The 18,154-nt window shown below is 45.9% G+C and overlaps 1 protein-coding gene across 2 annotated transcripts in view; it reads right to left on the bottom strand.

The window, feature by feature from the left end:
• Positions 1-18,154, bottom strand: part of FAM117A (family with sequence similarity 117 member A) — a 78,875-nt gene that overhangs the window by 59,352 nt on the left and 1,369 nt on the right. The window lies entirely within an intron of this gene.

Genomic DNA, 18,154 nt, shown 5'->3' with positions numbered 1-18,154 from the left:
GAGAATGGCGTGAACCCAGGAGGCAGAGCTTGCAGTGAGCTGAGGTCGCGCCACTGCACTCCAGCCTGGGCGACAGAGCGAAACTCCGTCTCAAAAAATAAATAAATAAATAAATAATAAATAAAACTCTAGAATATTGGACTTAATGGTACTCTAAGAAAAATGCAAGGTAGATTTTAAACAAACAATTGGAAGAAACAGTAGAAACTATATGTGATTCAGCCTCTCACATTACAGACCTAGAAACAGATGCCCAGACAAGGGGAGGACTTGTCAGAGGCCATTCAGCAAATCAGAGACAAGCAAAGGACCAGGACTTCTGGATCCCGTTCAGTGCTGCCTCAAAACATAAATAACTTCTAAAAGAATTTAGGACCAGGCATGGTGGCTCACACCTGTAATCCCACTACTTTGGGAGGCCAAGGTGGGCAGATCACGAGGTCAGGAGTTCGAGACCAGCCTGGCCAACATGGTGAAACCCTGTCTCTACTAAAAATACAAAAATTAGCCAGGCGTGGTGGTGCGTGCCTATAATCCCAATTACTCAGGAGGCTGAGGCAGGAGAATTGCTTGAACCCAGGAGGCAGAGGTTGCCGTGAGCTGAGATCGCGCCACTGCACTCCAGCCTGGTTGACAGAGTGAGACTCTGTATCCAAAAAAAAAAAAAAAAAGGATTTAGATGGAGTACTTTTCAGCAACAAAAAGGAACAAGCTACTGATATTTGCTATAGCATGAATGGACCTTGAAAACATTATGCTAAATGAAAGCAGCCAGGCGCAAAGAACTACATATTATATGATTCCATGTATATGAAATGTCCAGAAACGCAAATTTATAGACAGAGCAAGCAGATTTGTGATTGCCTAGGACTGGAGGTGGGAGCAGGGATTACCTGCCAATGGACACTTTTTCGAACTCTTTGGGGTGATGGGAATGTTTCTATGCTAGAATGTTGTGATGGTTGCACAATTCTATAAATACACTTAAAAATAATAGAATCGGCCAGGTGTGGTGGCTCACGCCTGTAATCACACCACTTTGGGAGGCCAAGGTGGGAGGATCACTTGAATCCAGGAGTTCAAGACCAGCCTGGCTAACATGGTGAAACCCTGTCTCTACAAAAAATACAACAATTAGCCGAGTGTGGTGGTGCACACCTGTAGTCCCAACTCCTCGGAAGGCTGCGGCTGGCAGATCTGTTGAGCCTGGGAGGTGGAGGCTGCAGTGAGCCATGATCATACCACTGCACTCCACCCTGGGTGACAGAGTGAGACCCTGTCTCAAAAAAATAAAAATAAAAATAGGCTGGGCATGGTGGCTCATGACTGTAATCCCAGCACTTTGGGTGGCCAAGGTGGGTGAATCACTTGAGGTCAGGAGTTCGAGACCAGCCTGGCCAACATGGAGACACCCCCCCCCCCCCATGTCTACTAAAAATACAAAAATTAGCTGGGTGTGGTGGCAGGTGCCTGTAATCCCAGCTACTAGGGGGCTGAGGCAGAAGAATCGTTTGAACCTGGGAGGTGGAGGTTGCAGTGAGCCAAGATTGTGCCACTGCACTCCAGCCCGGGCAACAGAGCGAGATCTCTGTCTCAATAAATAAATAAAAAAATAAAGAAAGAATAGAATTATACATGAGTAATGGGTGAATTTTATGGTTTATAAATTATACCTCAATCAAGCTGTTTTGAAAAACAAAAAAGGATTTAGATACATTTATCTCTGAGAGATTGATGATGTGTGGGAGACACTGCTAATCTTTTCAGGGGAATGTCTTAGGAAACAAATATACCTGCCCTTATGATATCCCTAAAGAGTCACTGTGACAGACAGAAGATGTGGCTCTTTGGACTATGGAATATCCAGGCTGGTATTTCTCATTAAAAAAAAAAATGTCCTCCTGCACTAAAATATATAAGCTTCCTAAGGAGAGCAGGTATGTCTTGGTCATCTCTCCATAACACCTAGCACTGTAACCGGCATGCAGATGGTGCTTCATGAAAAATGAATTAAAGTTTACTCTAGTTCCACTGTGTCAAGTGGGTACCTTGAGAAACCAGCTGGTTTCTAGAGCAGTGCCTTAGCAGGAACAGTCTGCATCCTCCACACCTGACTTTCCTAGGCACCCCCTCCCAGAGGAAAGTCTCTGGAGAGGGGATGCTGGTTGAGTACATTCCCAGGAGACTGTGTATAAACCAAAAGATCTGTTTCATGCCCCACTTTAGATTTCTTTCTTCTCCACTGTTCCCACTTACCTTCTTCAAGTCCGCCTCAAAACTACAATTGTCCCTGGGGGCAAATAAGCTACAATATATCTTTGACATTCTCCACCTGATTCTACATCCACTCCCACTCCCTTCCCTTCACACCATGCACCAAATCAGGCAACAAGTACCATCAAAAGGGCCAGGTACAGTGGCTCACACCTGTAATCCCAGCAATTTGGGAAGCTGAGGTGGGAGGAGTACTTGAGCTCAGGAGTTTGAGACCAGCCTGGATGATACAGTGAGACCTGGTCTCCAGTAAAAATTTAAAAAATTAGCCAGGTATGGTGGGGCATACCTGTAGTCCCAGTTATTTGGGAGGCTGAGGTGGGAGGATTGCTTAACCCAGGAGATCAAGGCTGCAGCAAGCTAATTTTGTGTCACTACATTTTAGCCTGGGCAACTGAGGGAAACTCCACCTCAAAAAAAAAAAAAAAAGTATCATCAAAATCCAGTTCAAGCTGGATGCGGTGGCTCATGCCTGTAATCCTAGCACTTTGAGAGGCCTAGGTGGGTGGATCACAAGGTCAGGAGTTCAAGACCAGCCTGGCCAACATAGTGAAACCCTGTCTCTACTAAAAATTCAAAAATTAGCCAGGTGTTGGCCGGGCGCAGTGACTCACACCTGTAATCTCAGCACTTTGGGAGGCTGAGGCGGGCGGATCACAAGGTCAGAAGATCGAGATCATCCTGGCTAACACGGTGAAACCCCGTCTCTACTAAAAATAGAAAAAAATTAGCCGGGTGTGGTGGTGGGCACCTGTAGTCCCAGCTAGTTGGGAGGCTGAGGCAGGATAATCGCTTGAACCTGGGAGGGAGAGGCTGCAGTGAGCCGAGATCATGCCACTGCACTCCAGCCTGGACAATACAGTGAGACTCTGTCAAAAAAAAAAATCCAGTTCAAAGATATGAAAATATAACAGAAGAGATGAGTAATTTGAAAAGTGGTCTATGGTCTGATTTCCTTTAGACCCAGGGCATAGGCCCCAGAGCTTATTTTCAGAGTTGAAAATATCATTTATGGCCAGGCGCGGTGGCTTATGCCTGTCATCCCAGCACTTTGGGAAGCCAAGGCAGGAGGATCACGAGGTCAAGAGTTCAAGACCAGCCTGACCAACATGGTGAAACCCCATCTCTACTAAAAAATACAAAAATTGGCCGGGCGCGGTGGCTGACATCTGTAATCCCAGCACTTTGGGAGGCTGAGGCGAGTGGATCACAAGGTCAGGAATTCAAGACCAGCCTGGCCAACATGGTGAAACCCCGTCTCTACTAAAAATACAAAAAATTAGCCAGGCGTGGTGGTGGGCGCCTGTAATCCCAGCTACTCGGGAGGCTGAGGCAGAGAACTGCTTGAACCTGGGAGGCGGAGGTTGTAGTGAGCCGAGATCACACCACTGCACTCCAGCCTGGGCGACAGAGTGAGACTGTCTCAAAACAAAACAAAAAATTAGCCAGGCATAGTGGCACACACCTGTAATCCCAGCTACTCAGGAGGCTGAGGCAGGAGAATCTCTTGAACCCGGGAGACGGAAGTTGTAGTGAGCCGAGATCACACCACTGCACTCCAGCCTGGGCAACAGAGCGAGACTCCAACCAAAAAAAAAAAAAAGAAAGAAAAATATCATTTATATTGTAGATATAAATTGTTGTACATAACTACAAAATATCACCACAGATTCTTATTAAATTTTATTTTCTGTGCCTTGGTCAATGAGATATCACCCTGCCCTGCAACTCCATCTTCACCATCATTTACTTTAGCTTCAAATTAGACCTCGCTTTCTCCAAGTGTTCCTCATCTACCCTTATCAGCTACTAATTCTTTCAGGACTTAGGTGTTCAGTTTGTAGCCCATAATAATTTTGTAGTAGCTTAAGGCAGCTTTTTTTTTTTTTTTTTTCTGGCGACTGAGTTTCGTTCTTGTTGCCCAGGCTGGAGTGTAATGGCACGATCTCGGCTCACTGTAACCTCCGCCACCCTGGTTCAAGCAATTCTCCTGCCTCAGCCTCCTGAATAGCTGGGATTACAGGCATGTGCCACCACGCCCAGCTAATTTTTGTATTTTTAGTAGAGATGGGATTTTTCCATGTTGGTCAGGTTGGTCTCAAATTCCCGACCTCAGGCAATCTGCCCGCCTTGGCCTCCCAAAGTGCTGGGATTACAGGCGTGAGCCACTGCGCCTAGCCTTAAGGTAGCTTTATAATTTCTGCAAGTCATTTTAAATATGGTTGTCTTTTCTCCACAGCTGAAAGCAAAGGAACTCATTAACTCTGGTATTTCTTTTTCTTTTTTGAGATAGTCTCACTCTCTCTCTGTTACCCAGGCTTAAGTGCAGAGGTGCAATCATAGCTCACTGCAGCCTCGACTTCCCAGGCTCAAGCAATCCTCCTCCCACCTCAGCCTCCAGAGTAGTTGGGACTACAGGCAGTCGCCACACCTGGCTAATTTTTGTATTTTTTGTAGAGGCATGGTTTCGTCATGCTGCCCAGGCTGGTCTTTTTTTTTTTTTTTGAGACGGAGTCTCGCTCTGTCATGCAGGCTGGAGCGCAATGGCACGATCTCAGCTCACTGCAACCTCTGCCTCCTGGGTTCAAGCGATTCTCCTGTCTCAGCCTCCAGAGTAGCTGGGACTACAGGCTCGCACCATCATGCCCAGCTAATTTTTGTATTTTTAGTAGAGACGGGGTTTCACCATGTTGGCCAGGATGGGCTCAAACTCCTGACCTCGTGATCTGCCCGCCTCAGCCTCCCAAAGTGCTGGGATTACAGGCGTGAGCCACCATGCTCAGTCAACTCTGGTATTTCTTGTCAGCAACTAGCACAAGCTAGTGCATCCAGCAATGTTGAGTCAGTGTTGGTTATTTAAGTATTTGACTGTTTCTCCAACTAATATTCCTGACCCACTCCTGAAAGTTGATGCTAACGGTCCTGCAGGCTGATAGTGGGAAAGGCTCCAGATTTTGTGAGGCCTGAATGTTTCTTCTTAAAAAAAAATCACTTTGGGGGTTCCTCATTAAGTAAAAGAGTTTAAAAAATTATACACATAGAATTAGGTACAGTGCCTTGGAAGGGGTCTGTGCGAGTAATGGGCTCTGACTCCCTAAGTTTCACTAGCATTACTGTAAATCTACTTCTCACCCCACCCTCTGGCCCCCCTCTGTTGCCCAGGCTGGAGTGCAGTGGCGCGATCTCAGCTCACTGCAACCTCTGCCTCCCAGTTTCAAGAAATTCTCCTGCCTCAGCTCCTGAGTAGATGGGATTACAGACATGTGCCACCATGCCCGGCTAATTTTTGTATTTTTAGTAGAGACGGGGTTTCGCCATGTTGGCCAGACTGATCTCAAACCCCTGGCCTCAAGTGATCTGCCTGCCTAGGCCTCCCAAAGTGCTGGGATTACAGGCATGAGCCACTGTGCCCGGCACTGTAAATCTACTTCTGACGGAAGGAATGAAGCCCAGTTACATCCCACCCAACACTTCAACCCTGATTGAATTTGGTGTCTATTCCTGGTTTTTACTGTGGATTTCCTGTACCCAACACATCTATTCCACAAGACGGCCCTGGCTCAACAAAATGGCCTTGGCAGTCTCTCTAGCTGATGAAAAAGTCCCAAAGGGCTGACTGACACTCCTCCCACTTAGTAACTTAGTGGCTCTTAGAACAGTGACCTTTCGGCAGGTGGTTTCTCCTGCTGTGCATGGTGGAAGGTGAGGAACTTGTACCCAATTCTGGAAGCCCCTGATGGTTCAATGCCTCGAGGAGTTGTGTTGTGCAGCAGAAGGGCCTGGAATGTTCCAGTACATTCCACCAGTGGCCTCTGTGACCCCTGCTTCCATTCAACTTTGGCAAAGGCCTGGTAGTCTACAAAGTAGCCTGTATTCTGCTGGGGTAGGAAGCAGCTTGGCCTTGCTTCTTCCTTGCCACTCTGATAATATCACACAAGTTGGCACCTTCCCTGGAAGTCCCACCCAAAAGCTCCGTCCAACTCTCTGGCCTCCTGGGTATTTGCCCAGAATGTTGAGTTAGGGTTTAGATACCAATCCTGTCAATTTCTTGGCCCTGTACACCCAATTCTGAATTCTTCTCCTGATGAGAAACCATGGGGATTCCTGAACCAATGGTGGGTTTGCATTCCTCGGAATGCCAAAAAAGCACCACCCCCCTCCCTTCATACGCCTGTGGAGATAGTAACATCAAGGCTCCAGGAAGGAAGTAACACAGCCAACAGCCATGATGTAACCGGCCATGTGCCCCTGCTTCACAGCACAGAAGAAGGGCGCTTCCACTTGCTGGGCGCTGACTACAGGCTAAGCAATTTACACACATGGTCTCATTTGATCCTCATGACTACCCTGTACAGTTGGTATAATCATCCCCATTTCACAGGTGAGGAAGTTGAAGCACAGAGAGGTTAAAAAATGTATTGATGGTTATATAGCTAGAAGGGAAAGGTCCAACTGCTTTCAAAGATTGTGCACAACCACTACTGAGGGGCTCAGTGGACTAGGTCAGAGAGACCCAGACCTAGACAAGTGAGAAATACAGGCCAGACCAGTCATTCCCCTGCCTCTCTGTCACCTTCCACAGCCCTAAAGACTCTAGAGCTCTGATTTTGTTTATAATGCTAAGAAATTATGGAGGTGCGTCTAGAGGTTTTTAGCTGCTCCTGGTATAGGAGTTGAACTATTCTGCGAAAGGATTATTATTTAATATTATGTCTCTGCCTCCAGTGGACTAGCCTAGGACCAAATCCACTCCCTTTCTCCAAGCTTCCTACTTTGGGGGAGGAGAGCAAGATGGGGAAAGCTGGGGGGTTTCCATGAAGGAGAAACCAGAAGATTAAAGGAGGAGGAGGCTGGCGCTGCCCTTTCAGAAAGCCTGCCAAAGCTAGGGAACCGGGACTCCTAAGACACTTCAATAGTATGCCAGGGAAAGTAGGAAAGCTCTATGTGGGGTCAAAAGGGAAGCTGCAAGAGGAGGCCCTAGGGGAGACTTGACGGAAGAGGGTGGAAGAGGAGGTAAGAATCCATGCAGGACCAGAAGCGTGTGTGGATTCTGAAACCACCAAAAATTCAAAAGAGAAAAAGACTCACTCCTTGACTCTGTCTCCCCCATCTCTTGGGTGGGGCAGCCAAATAAGGGGAATTCTTGTGGGACTGTGCTCTCCATTGCCAGAAAACACTGGCTGCATCGCCTGCCCAGCCTGCCAGAATGCTGCTGGAAAGAGTGGCTGGCCGCTGTGTTTGGTTGATAAATGATGGGCACCCCTGCCTGCCGCCCATTCTCTCTTTTCTCCCTGCTTAGCTTGCAGCCTTCTGCCTGGCAGGGAGCCTCAGGGTAGGGGTGGGGGAACAGGGTCCTCCAGACAGTATTTTATTCTCAGTGATTAATAGGCTGCTGGAAGGGGAGGGGTGGGAAGCAAAGAGGGAAGCCCCAAGCCTAGTTTCCATGAGGCACCAGTGCACCACTGACAAGAGTCAAGGTATCTCTTTTCTTGATGCCTATTCCTTCAGACCCAGCTTTGGGACAGGATGCAGCCTTCATCCCTCCTGGGGCCTGAGACTCTGGTAGTATCTTGTATGAGACCTACGGAACTGGCTGGAATGAGGTTAATGGACACACATCCAAATCCTCAACCTTTTCTTTAAGCTCCACACTGCTGGGAGAGGGAAGAAATAAGTGAGGCCAAGCAGCTTAATAGCTGTTTTTGGAGGATTTTTTTTTTAATGTTCAAGAATTCTTTTGAACCCTCCATGGCTCCAAGAAAAACTATTTGAAATGTCCCTTCTTATGGGGCCAGGGGGTTAAGTGCCAGGGATGGAAGGCTAAATGCCAGGGATGCTGGTTGCAGGGATTCTTGGGACTGGGGCTAATGGCCTCCCTGCTGTGGACTCAGGAATACCAGGCCCAAGCACTGGTTGCCCTGAGAGATGCAGCCATTTTTACTTCTGATTGAAGGGCACCACTTTCTGGGATTTTCCCTTCTCTGGTGGGAAACAGAGTAGAATATGCCAAGGGACCAACAGGGTCTGTGCCCAAGAGTGGAGGGCACTGAAGGCGATAACATGGGGGCACTGGGGTAGGGTGAGACCAATGACTTATACAGCTCAGAATTTGGTCCTTCCTGGCGGGAAGAAGATGCACTTTGTGGGAGCACATGGTAATTGCCCTTCGTAAGGGTGATCTCAAAAGGTCAACGTATGGGCCTTGAATAGCCCTAATGTCCCTGAAACAGTCCATTGTGTAGCTATTGTCTATACATGTAAAGGAACCCTTCTTGACCCTATTCATACTTTTCTTTTTTTGCCTCTGGGGTTTCCCAAGTGAATAATTGCGTACTACCTTATTTATCCTTCCACCCAAGTCTACCTCTTTTAAGCTAACAACAAAAATAGTTCAGAACACATTTCTTGAGTCCCTATTAAGTGCCAGGCATCATGCTAGGTGCTGGAGATATGCAGATAAATAACACACGGTCCCTCCTCTGGAGAATCCACAGTCTGTTTTTTAAAAAATGACCCTTAGTGTTGACTTTTGGGATTTTGAAAACAAATCTGCATGTATCTCCTTTATATTTTCATATACATGGATCATGATTTCAGCCTCTATCTTTTCACAATCTTTTAACATTTTGCCTGGTATAGTAGTCTCCATTTAGATCAATTCAGATTACTTTCCCCGACTCTGATATATCTTCCTTTGCAGGTAGAGTGACCAGAATTAGGCACTATATTTCACATGCAAATACTATATAAATGTGTGTACAAGAGTAACACTATGTTTTCTAACTTCCTTCATTTACCCACTTGCCATTCATGCATACATCCGATAGTTACTGAATGCCTACTAAGTGCCATGCACTCTGCCAGGTCCTGAGAATGCAATGGTAAGTAAAATGGACACTGCCCTCATGGAACTTACAGTCTGGGGTGTGTGTTGGGGAGACAGAAAGTAAAGAATCCAAATAACACACACATAAATGTATAATTACAAACTGAGACAAGTGCTATGAAGAAAAGCACAGTGTGCAATAAGAGCATGGCAGTGGGGGCCTTGATCTAGCCTGGAGGGTTCAGGAAAAGTTTTCCTGAGAAAATGGTATTTGAGCTGAGATCTGAAGGATTAGTGAAAATAGGCAAAGAAGAATATGGGGGAAGAACATTCCAGGCAGAGTAAAGAGCATGTGCAAAGGTCCTGAGAAGGAAGAAACCTGCACACTCCTAAGGAATTGCAGGAAGGCCAGTGAAGCTGCGGCACTGAGGAGGAAGCAGGTTTGTGTGAGATGGGCCTGAAGAGTTAGCCAGAAGACAGACCATGCAGGACACTGAAGGCCAGGGAAGGATTTCTGTCTTTACCCCTCCATGGATAGGCACATGGAATGAAGGTCTTTACAGAAGAGCTGCCAATGGTTCTTTCTCCCAGATTACTGATGCTACTTATAGTTGTCTGGAAGGAGAACAGTCATGACGGTCTAAGCTGCTAGGAAATTCCCAGCATCCTGACATGGTGTGGCTATGCCTGGCTGTCACTGGGGAGCCCCCAGAACCCATGGATCAGCCCTAGCCTACAGCCCTCAGGCAAGGGATAGCCCCCACCCATGTGGACAAAGGGGCAGGGTGGAGGGTGGGTGGAGTGCTTTGCCTGAGATATCAGCTCCACATGACATTTGGAACAGCCCCAAGACTATGGCTCTTTTTCCTAGATAACTCTATCATGTGTACCCCCCATTTAAATGGCCTGCCACCCTTCCTACAGCAGCTGTGCTCCCCACCCAATCTGGAGAAGGTCCCTGGATAAGAACTCTGACTCTGCCCAGAGCCTTGGGTCTTGACCTGCTAAGTTTAGGCCTCAGGACTGTTGGGAACCATGGATATATACATATCCTTGATAGTTTTCCAGGGGTATTAATGGAAGCCATTGGAGAAGAGGGTCACAATTGTTGGACTCAGCCTTTCTAAAGCCAGTCCTTTCCTTCCAGTCATGTCTTTGGAAAATGTGGTTTGGTGTAGTGACATCTGCTGGCAAGGCTAGGCACATAATACAATGACTGGATGTCCACTCATCCTCATGTAATTTCCAGACTAGCAAGAAAAACGTTCTTAACTTCTGAGATTGGATTGGGCTCAGTAACCTCAGTTGGCAAGAGCAAGACTAAGATGTCCAAGGTTGTGGGTCTGAACTATGTATGGGCTGGTTTGCCTTAAATAGAGAAAATGTGTTTCCTAGTTGTGGCTTATACCCCTCCCATTGGTCAGTTGATTCATATTTGGGTACAGTTAATCACAAGGGAGATTGGGCAAACATGTATAAATGACTCAGAGGAACCCATTCCTAGCCCCTATGCCTGGGAAAGCATCTCCCAACAAATAAAAGAACCCACATTTTACAAATGGCAAAATGCAGTGTCATTTCTTTATCCTCCTGAGGTTGACTAGTTTGGGAAACTTTTTAGTTTCTCCCAGGTCACCAGGAAAGTAGTGTCTACAGAATCATCTTCATGGTTCTTATAGTGGGCAAGACTGACTAGGGCTTTTATAATGGCCCCTTCACACATGCTGGGGTAAGGGCAGTGGCGTGATCTTGGCTAACTGAAACCGCCACCTCCTGGGCTCAAGCAATCCTCCCACCTCAGCCTCCCAAGTAATTGGGACTACAGGTCCACCAGTAATTTTTTGTATTTTTAGTACAGATGGGGTTTTCCCATGTTGGGCAGGCTGGTCTTGAACTCCTGGCCTCAAGTGATCTGCCTGTCTCAGCCTCCGAAAGTGCTGGGACTACAGGCGTGAGCTACCGCGCCCAGCCTCTCCTCACCACTTTCATCCATGCCATGTACACATTCTGTTTACAATCTCACCCTTTTTCAGTAGTATGTGATCTTGACAGCATTCACCACTAGATGTAATTGGGATGCCAGGGGGAAAGGGTGAGGAGAAAATACTAAAGACATGATTCTGAAGCAAATGTTCTGCCTTTTCTTTTTGAGATGGAGTTTCGCTCTGTCACCCAGGCTGGAGTGGAATGGCACAATCTCAGCTCGCTGCAACCTCCGCCTCCCGGGTTCAAGCGATTCTCCTGTCTCAGACTCCCAGGTAGCTGAGATTATAGGTGCCCACCACCATGTCCGGCTAATTTTTGTGCTTTTAGTAGAGACGGGGCTTCACCATATTGGCCATGCTGGTCTCGAACTCTACCCAACCTTGGCCTCCCAAAGTGCTGGGATTACAGGCATGAGCCACCATGCCTGGCCATGTTTTGCCTTCTTAGTAACAGTAACACTGACCCATAACTGAATGTAGCTCAGACAAAGCATCTCTTTCTCTCACTCAAACTTAAGAAAATCATCAAGATAAATTAGTAATGAACAGGGTTTCCCAGAAGAGGAAACAGACCTAGTAAATAAACACATGAAAGACTGAAGTATATCCTCAGTAGAAATAAAATCGAAAGCACATTTTCATTTTTATTAAAATGACAAGATTTTTAAAAAGTGGTAACACTTAGTTCTGGAAACAATGACTTAAATTGGCACCCTTGCACTGATGATGACACTGTAAATTGTGAAAGTCTTTAAGGAAAGGAAAGAAGCAATATATAAGTGGCAGAAATAAAAACAGGAGAGAGCTATGGATGCATGCAGACACTCACTGCAGCATTATCTGACATAAAAGAGCTTTAATAACTCCACAACAGGAGAATGAGAGCACATTACATCATAGCACCACAGTGCAATGTCACACAGTGAGTATAGTTACAATTATGAGGACTCTAGGGAAACACAGAAGATGCTGAGAAGATGTACAAAATATAAAATTTCAGCCAGGCACAGTGGCTCAGCCTTGTAATCCTAGCATTTTGGGAGGCTGGGGCAGGATGATCCCTTGAGCTCAAGAATTTGAGACCAGCCTAGGTAACATAGTGAGACCCCCATCTCTACAGAAAATAAAAAATTAGTGGGGTATGGTGGCATGTGCCTGTAGTCACAGCTACTTGGAAGGCTGAGCAGGAGGATCGCTTGAAACCAGGAGGTCAAGGTTGCAGTGAGAGGTGATTGTGCCACTGCACTCCAGCCTGGGTAACAGAGCAAGATCCTGTCTCAAAAAAATAAAAATAAAATTTCATGTAAATAATGAGTCTATCTATGTTAAAATATGCACATAAAATGTATGCATGAGGAGAAAAAATGGAAGGCAATATACAAAAAATAAAAATAGTTGGGCCAGGCGTGGTGGCTCACGCCTATAATCCCAGCACTTTGGGAGGCCGAGGTGGGCGGATCACGAGGTCAGGAGATCGAGACCATCCTGGCTAACACAATGAAACCCCGTCTCTACCAAAAATACAAAAAAAAATTAGCCAGTGTGGTGGTGGGCGCCTGTAGTCCCAGCTACCCGGGAGGCTGAGGCAGGAAAATGGAATGAACCTGGGAGGTGGAGCTTGCAGTGAGCCAAGACTGCGCCACTGCACTCCAGCCTGGGTGACAGAGAGGCTCCGTCTCAAAAAAAAAAAAAAAAAAAGCTTTGTGCCAGGCATGGTGGCTTATGCCTGTAATCCGAGCATTTTGGGAGGCCAAAGCGGGTGGATCACTTGAGACCATGAGTTTGAGACCAGCCTGGGCAACATGGTGAAATGCTGTCTCTACTAAAGATAGAAAAATAAGCCAGGCATGGTGGCACGCACCTGTAGTCCCAGCTACTTGGAAGGCTGAGGCAGGAGAATCGCTTGAACCTGGGAGGCACAGGTTGCAGTGAGTTGAGATCACGCCACTGCACTCCAGTCTGGGTGACAGAGCTAGACTCTGTCTCAAAAAAAAAAAAAAAAAAAAAACTTTTGTGGCGGCAGTGAGATTAAGGATGTCTTTTATTTTCCTCAAATTTTCATTTAGTGTTATTACACTGTGTTAATCATTTTGAAATGGTGGAAGGGGGTTGAGGGCAGGTGAAAGTGCTCCTCTAGCCCCTTCCTGTACATACTTGTCCTAAATTGACAGAGAGGAATGTCTGCTTATTCAGCTTCTGGCCAATGCCTAGCACCTATCAGGTGTTAAATAAACATTTGTTGAATGTATAAATGAAAATGCTTGCAGTCTAAATGTCTCAGCCCATGGTGACCGGGTACTTTCCACCCCGGGAAATAGAGCAATTTGGTTTTGCTGGAATAAAAAAATGAAGGTTTATCCATAATGGCAATTCCCTGGTCTTCTTGGTAAGTGAACGTGGGCATGGAGAACCCAGGAGAGACAGTCTGTTAAAGAAAACCCAATTACCATTGTGGAACATATGTTGCCCTGAGGCCTCTGCTGCCATAACAACATCTTGTAACTATAACTACAGCCCTGGAGGGCTTTGGCCCCATAGAATATGGAAAAGGATGTCTTTATCATAAGACAGCTTTGTGCTCAGATTGACTTCCCTAGGGAGCTTGGATCAGGGAAGGGAGGTAGATAAGTGGAGGAAGGGGGGAGATGAAGGGCAGAGGTGGGAGAAGAACTGCTATTGAATCAAGATCAGAGTGATTTTTTTTTTTTTTAGCGATTTTCAAAATGTGGTTATTTGACTGTTTAGCTTTGGTGGTTATTTATATCCCCAGCTGCAGAGGCGGGGAGCTGTGCCTGAGCCTGCTGGGATCTGTCCAATAACTTCTCCCAGGGTGGGGCTGCGGGTGGGGGCTAAGGGTGCTACAAGATCCAAATTAGGTGGCCAGAATGTAAGAGAAGCTCCAGGCCATCTCCAGCAAGAGTAAGGAAGAAGGGCCTGTTAGTGACTGTGCTGACCATTTTTAAGGCAGCTGCGAATGAAAATATTTTAATAGGAATTACGGTCACATCAGCAACCTCTGAGATTCTCCCAAAAGGATAGAGACTAAGCCAATACTTTGCCTCAAAAGTTATGAGATTGACCTGGCTACACTAGCATTGTCTTTAAAAGGCCAAGGCATGCTTCCCCCACCTTACAAGACTGCACACAGAGGAAATGGCTATCGCTAACCCCTACTAGCCACCTCACTGGTCAGAAAGAGGCTTAGAGGAGAGAGCATGGCTGGTTCTGTGCAAGCCTTTCCTAGCTGAGTCAACAACTGGCAGTGGGGTGAGAAACATTCAATTTGGTGCCACCCCAATTACTAAGCCCTTTTGGGTGCCAGGCAGCAAGGGAGAAGCTGGAGATGCTGTGGCCATCCAGGCAAGGCTCCTAACCTCTGGAAGAAGCAAACAATGAACAACTAAATTTTGTATTTGAAATATGGTACCTATAATTTTACTGTCAAGGAAACATTTTAAAGGACATCAAGGGATCTTTTAGGCAGCTTACAAAACTGAGGAGGCAAGAGACTGATACAAGTAAGGAAATAACACAAGCACATACACACAAAAGATTGCCCCCACTCCCAGTGCCTATTTCAGTCTCTCCTCATCTCTGGCTAAGGCTATTTCAGCAGCCTTCTAACTGGTCTCCTGCCTTGGGTCTCCCTCCTACTATGATCAGTGCCCTTCACAGCTGCCAGAAAGAGATTGCTAAAATGCATCTCTGACTGGCGGCCTCCTCTGCTTAAGGACTTTCAGAAATTGCCTACCACTTCCAGTTCAGTCTCCACAGAAGGGTGCTGAACACTCTGCATGAACTGGTTCTCAAAACCATGCCTCTTATGTACCCTCCCCGGCACCCATAGATAATGCTCCTCCACACCTCTCTACTATTGCACATTCTGTTTTCTTTGCATGGAAAACCCTTATATTGTCCTTGTTTACTGGCAAACATTCATCCTGTGAAATTCCACTCTTGCTTCACGTCTTTTATGAATCCTTTCCTAAACTTTCCAGATGAAACACTCTACCTCCTCCTCTGTAGCACTTCTGAACCTTGCTTATCTCCCTATTTTCCCATGTAATACTCTACAGTGTTTTGTAAGTGTGTGCTCACTGGCTTGTCTTCCCTACTGGATTCTAAGCTCCTTTAGGGGAAAGTTGGTGTTTTGTCCATGGGGTTTAACTCAGTGCCTGGTACCTGGGTGATTAATGCCTGGGTAATCACTCTGTATGTCTTCAGTTAAAGTGGTTGAACAGAGGTTGAACAGAGTTAAAGAGGTTGAACAGATAAAAGCAAACAATCATGAGACCATGTAAATATATAGTCACTAACATTAGAATGTTATAGCCATGATTAGGGTGACTGGAAATATAAATAACAATAGCCATTTATTGAGCAATTACTCCATGTCAGGAACTGTGCAAAGAGCTTTACAACACTCATCTTCTTTATTCCTTACAACCTTGTGAGGTGGCTATTAATGTCCCCACATCACAGGTGAGAAAACTGACACACAAATTTAAAACTTGTCCAAGGCCGGGCATGGCTCATGCCTGTAATCCCAGTGCTTTGGGAGGCTGAGATGGGAGGACGGCTTGAGGCCAGGAGTTCGAGACTAGTCTGGGCAATGTAGCAATACCTCATCTCTACAAATAATTTAAAAATTAGCCAGGCATGGTGGTGTGTACCTGTAGTCCTAGCTACTCGGGAGGCTGACGTGGGAGGATCGCTTGGCCCAGGAGATCAAGGTTGCAGTGAGCTATGATTGTGCCACTGCACTCCAGACTGGGTGACAAGAGTGAGACACAGTCTCTTAAAAAACAAAAAACAAAAACAAAAACTTGTCCAAGAGTAATGCAGGTAGGAAGCAGCAGAGCGGAGATTAAAATTCAGATCTGACATCAAAGCCCTGTACTGGACACTAGTACAGCTGATGATATAATAAACATGATTTATCTATGTTTCTATTATCTGTTTGGGAAGGGAAATGAACAGAATTATCTACCAAATTGTACAAGGAAAATAACAAATCCAGCAGTTAAGTGCAAAATAACATATCATTACGCCCTACTACCTTACAAAGAATGAATTGGAAAAGATTTTCTGAAAAAATAAAATTTTATTGAGGGTTAGGAGATGCATCCAGGCAGGAAGAAAAGCCTGAGAAAATAGAAAGGCAAGGAGAACTGTCGAGAGTGTCAACGTGAAGTCTGGTGGTTGAGGATAGCCAGGGGGCAACCAGTCAGAGGCTTTGAAATCAACATCAGTTCCTGCTTGGAAAGCTAATTGTGTTGTGATGAACATGACCCTCAAAGTAAATATTATATTTGGTTTTAAAAAAAAAAAGAAGAAGAAATAAGCTTTTAAGATCCTCCCCTTCCCCATTCTAAATATACCTGGCTGGTCTACTTTCAAGTACTATACACATTTTTTTCCTTATGATCATGTTTCTATCCTACTGGTGTTAGTTTTTTCATCTTTCTGCCAGAGTGTACACTTTCCAAGGACAAGAACCATATCTAAATGAAACTGTAAACTCTTTAGTGTCAGCTGCAGTCTTAGGGAATCTAGCATAAGAAATTAACTAACGTCGAACATCTGTAATGCTGGTATTTGTGTGACGGATGCAAGTCAGGATAAGATCTTATTCTAAAACACTAATTTCCAGGGAGGGTAACTTCACCATCTCTGAGTGCTATACATTCAGAGACTGTAAAACAGTAATGATATTCTTACTGAGTAGCAAGCATTTACTGTGGGAAGAACGAGGTTTGAGCACCATTAGAAAGGATGGTATGAGCCAGGCGCAGTGGCTCACACCTGTAATCCCAGCACTTTGGGAGGCTGAGGCGGGTGGATCACTTGAGGTCGGGAGTTCAAGACCAACCTGACCAACATGGAGAAACACTGTCTCTACTAAAAATACAAAAAGTAGCCACATGTGGTGGCGGGCGCCTGTAATCTCAGCTACTCGGGAGGTTGAGGCAGGAGAATCGCCTGAACCCAGGAGGCGGAGGCTGCGGTGAGCCGAGCTCGTGCCATTGCCCTCCAGCCTGGCAACAAGAGCAAAACCCTGTCTCAGAAAAAAAAAAAAAAAAAGAAAGGCTGGTATGGCTGGGAGTGGTGGCTCACACCTTAATCCCAGCACTCTGGAAGGCCGAAACAGTAGTTGAGCTCAGTAGGTCGAGACCAGCCTGGGCAACATGGTGAAACTCTGTCTCTACAAAAAATACAAAAATTAGCCAGGTGTGGTGGCACACGCCTGCAGTCCCAGCTACTTGGGAGGCTGAGGCAAGAGAATCCCTTGAGCCCACGAGGTGGAGCTTGCAGTGAACTGACATCCAGCCATTGCACTCCAGCCTGGGCAACACAGCAAGACTCTGTCCTGAAAGAAAAAAAAAGAAGAGAGAGAAAAAAAGAAGGATGGTATGAAATAATTGAGATATGCTCTTAATGTAAGAGATCCTTACCACCAGTTGGGGAGCCAGAACATTCAAATGTAACCTCAGGAACATATCCGTGAGTGCAAAATAACAGAGTAATGTATGAAATTAAATGCTTAAGTGGTGAGGGGCTACATGAAATTAAATGCTTAAGTGGTGAGAAGTAATGTGAACCATTTTCAAATAAGTTCTTACGTGCAGTTCAACCTAAGTAGGTTATCAAAGGTATTTATACTAAGCACTAAAAGCTAAGTATTAAATACTAAAAGCTGCCTGTGTCAACACTGGCCCAGGACATCCCCAAGGAGAGTGCTGGCTAAAGGTCTGGAACTTTAACTCTTTAGAGTTCTTTACTTAGCACATCAATCAGATGTTTACCTTCTGCTTCTTTGTTCTTTAGCCCTGCTCCTGGGGGAAATCTCCATCTTAAAGGGGCCTCAGTTTGAAATTGGGGTTTGGGATCCTAACTTAATGACGGAGCGTGCCTGGGTTCCACCCAGTCGCAATTGGTCAAGACTTGGTCCTCTCAAGGCCTTTCCTCCGGAAAGGTTAAATCCTCAACGCCTGCTCTCCACTTTCCAGCCTTTTCTTAAGGCTCTTCTTTCAGCCTAGTATCTGTGACCAACTTCTCCTTCCTAGGC

The sequence above is a fragment of the Gorilla gorilla genome, chromosome 4 (assembly GCF_029281585.2).
Source record: "Gorilla gorilla gorilla isolate KB3781 chromosome 4, NHGRI_mGorGor1-v2.1_pri, whole genome shotgun sequence".
In the NCBI taxonomy this organism is placed as follows: Eukaryota; Metazoa; Chordata; class Mammalia; order Primates; family Hominidae; genus Gorilla; species Gorilla gorilla.
The sequence above is the reverse complement of the archived record's forward strand: the minus strand, read 5'-3'. Positions and strand labels throughout refer to the sequence as shown.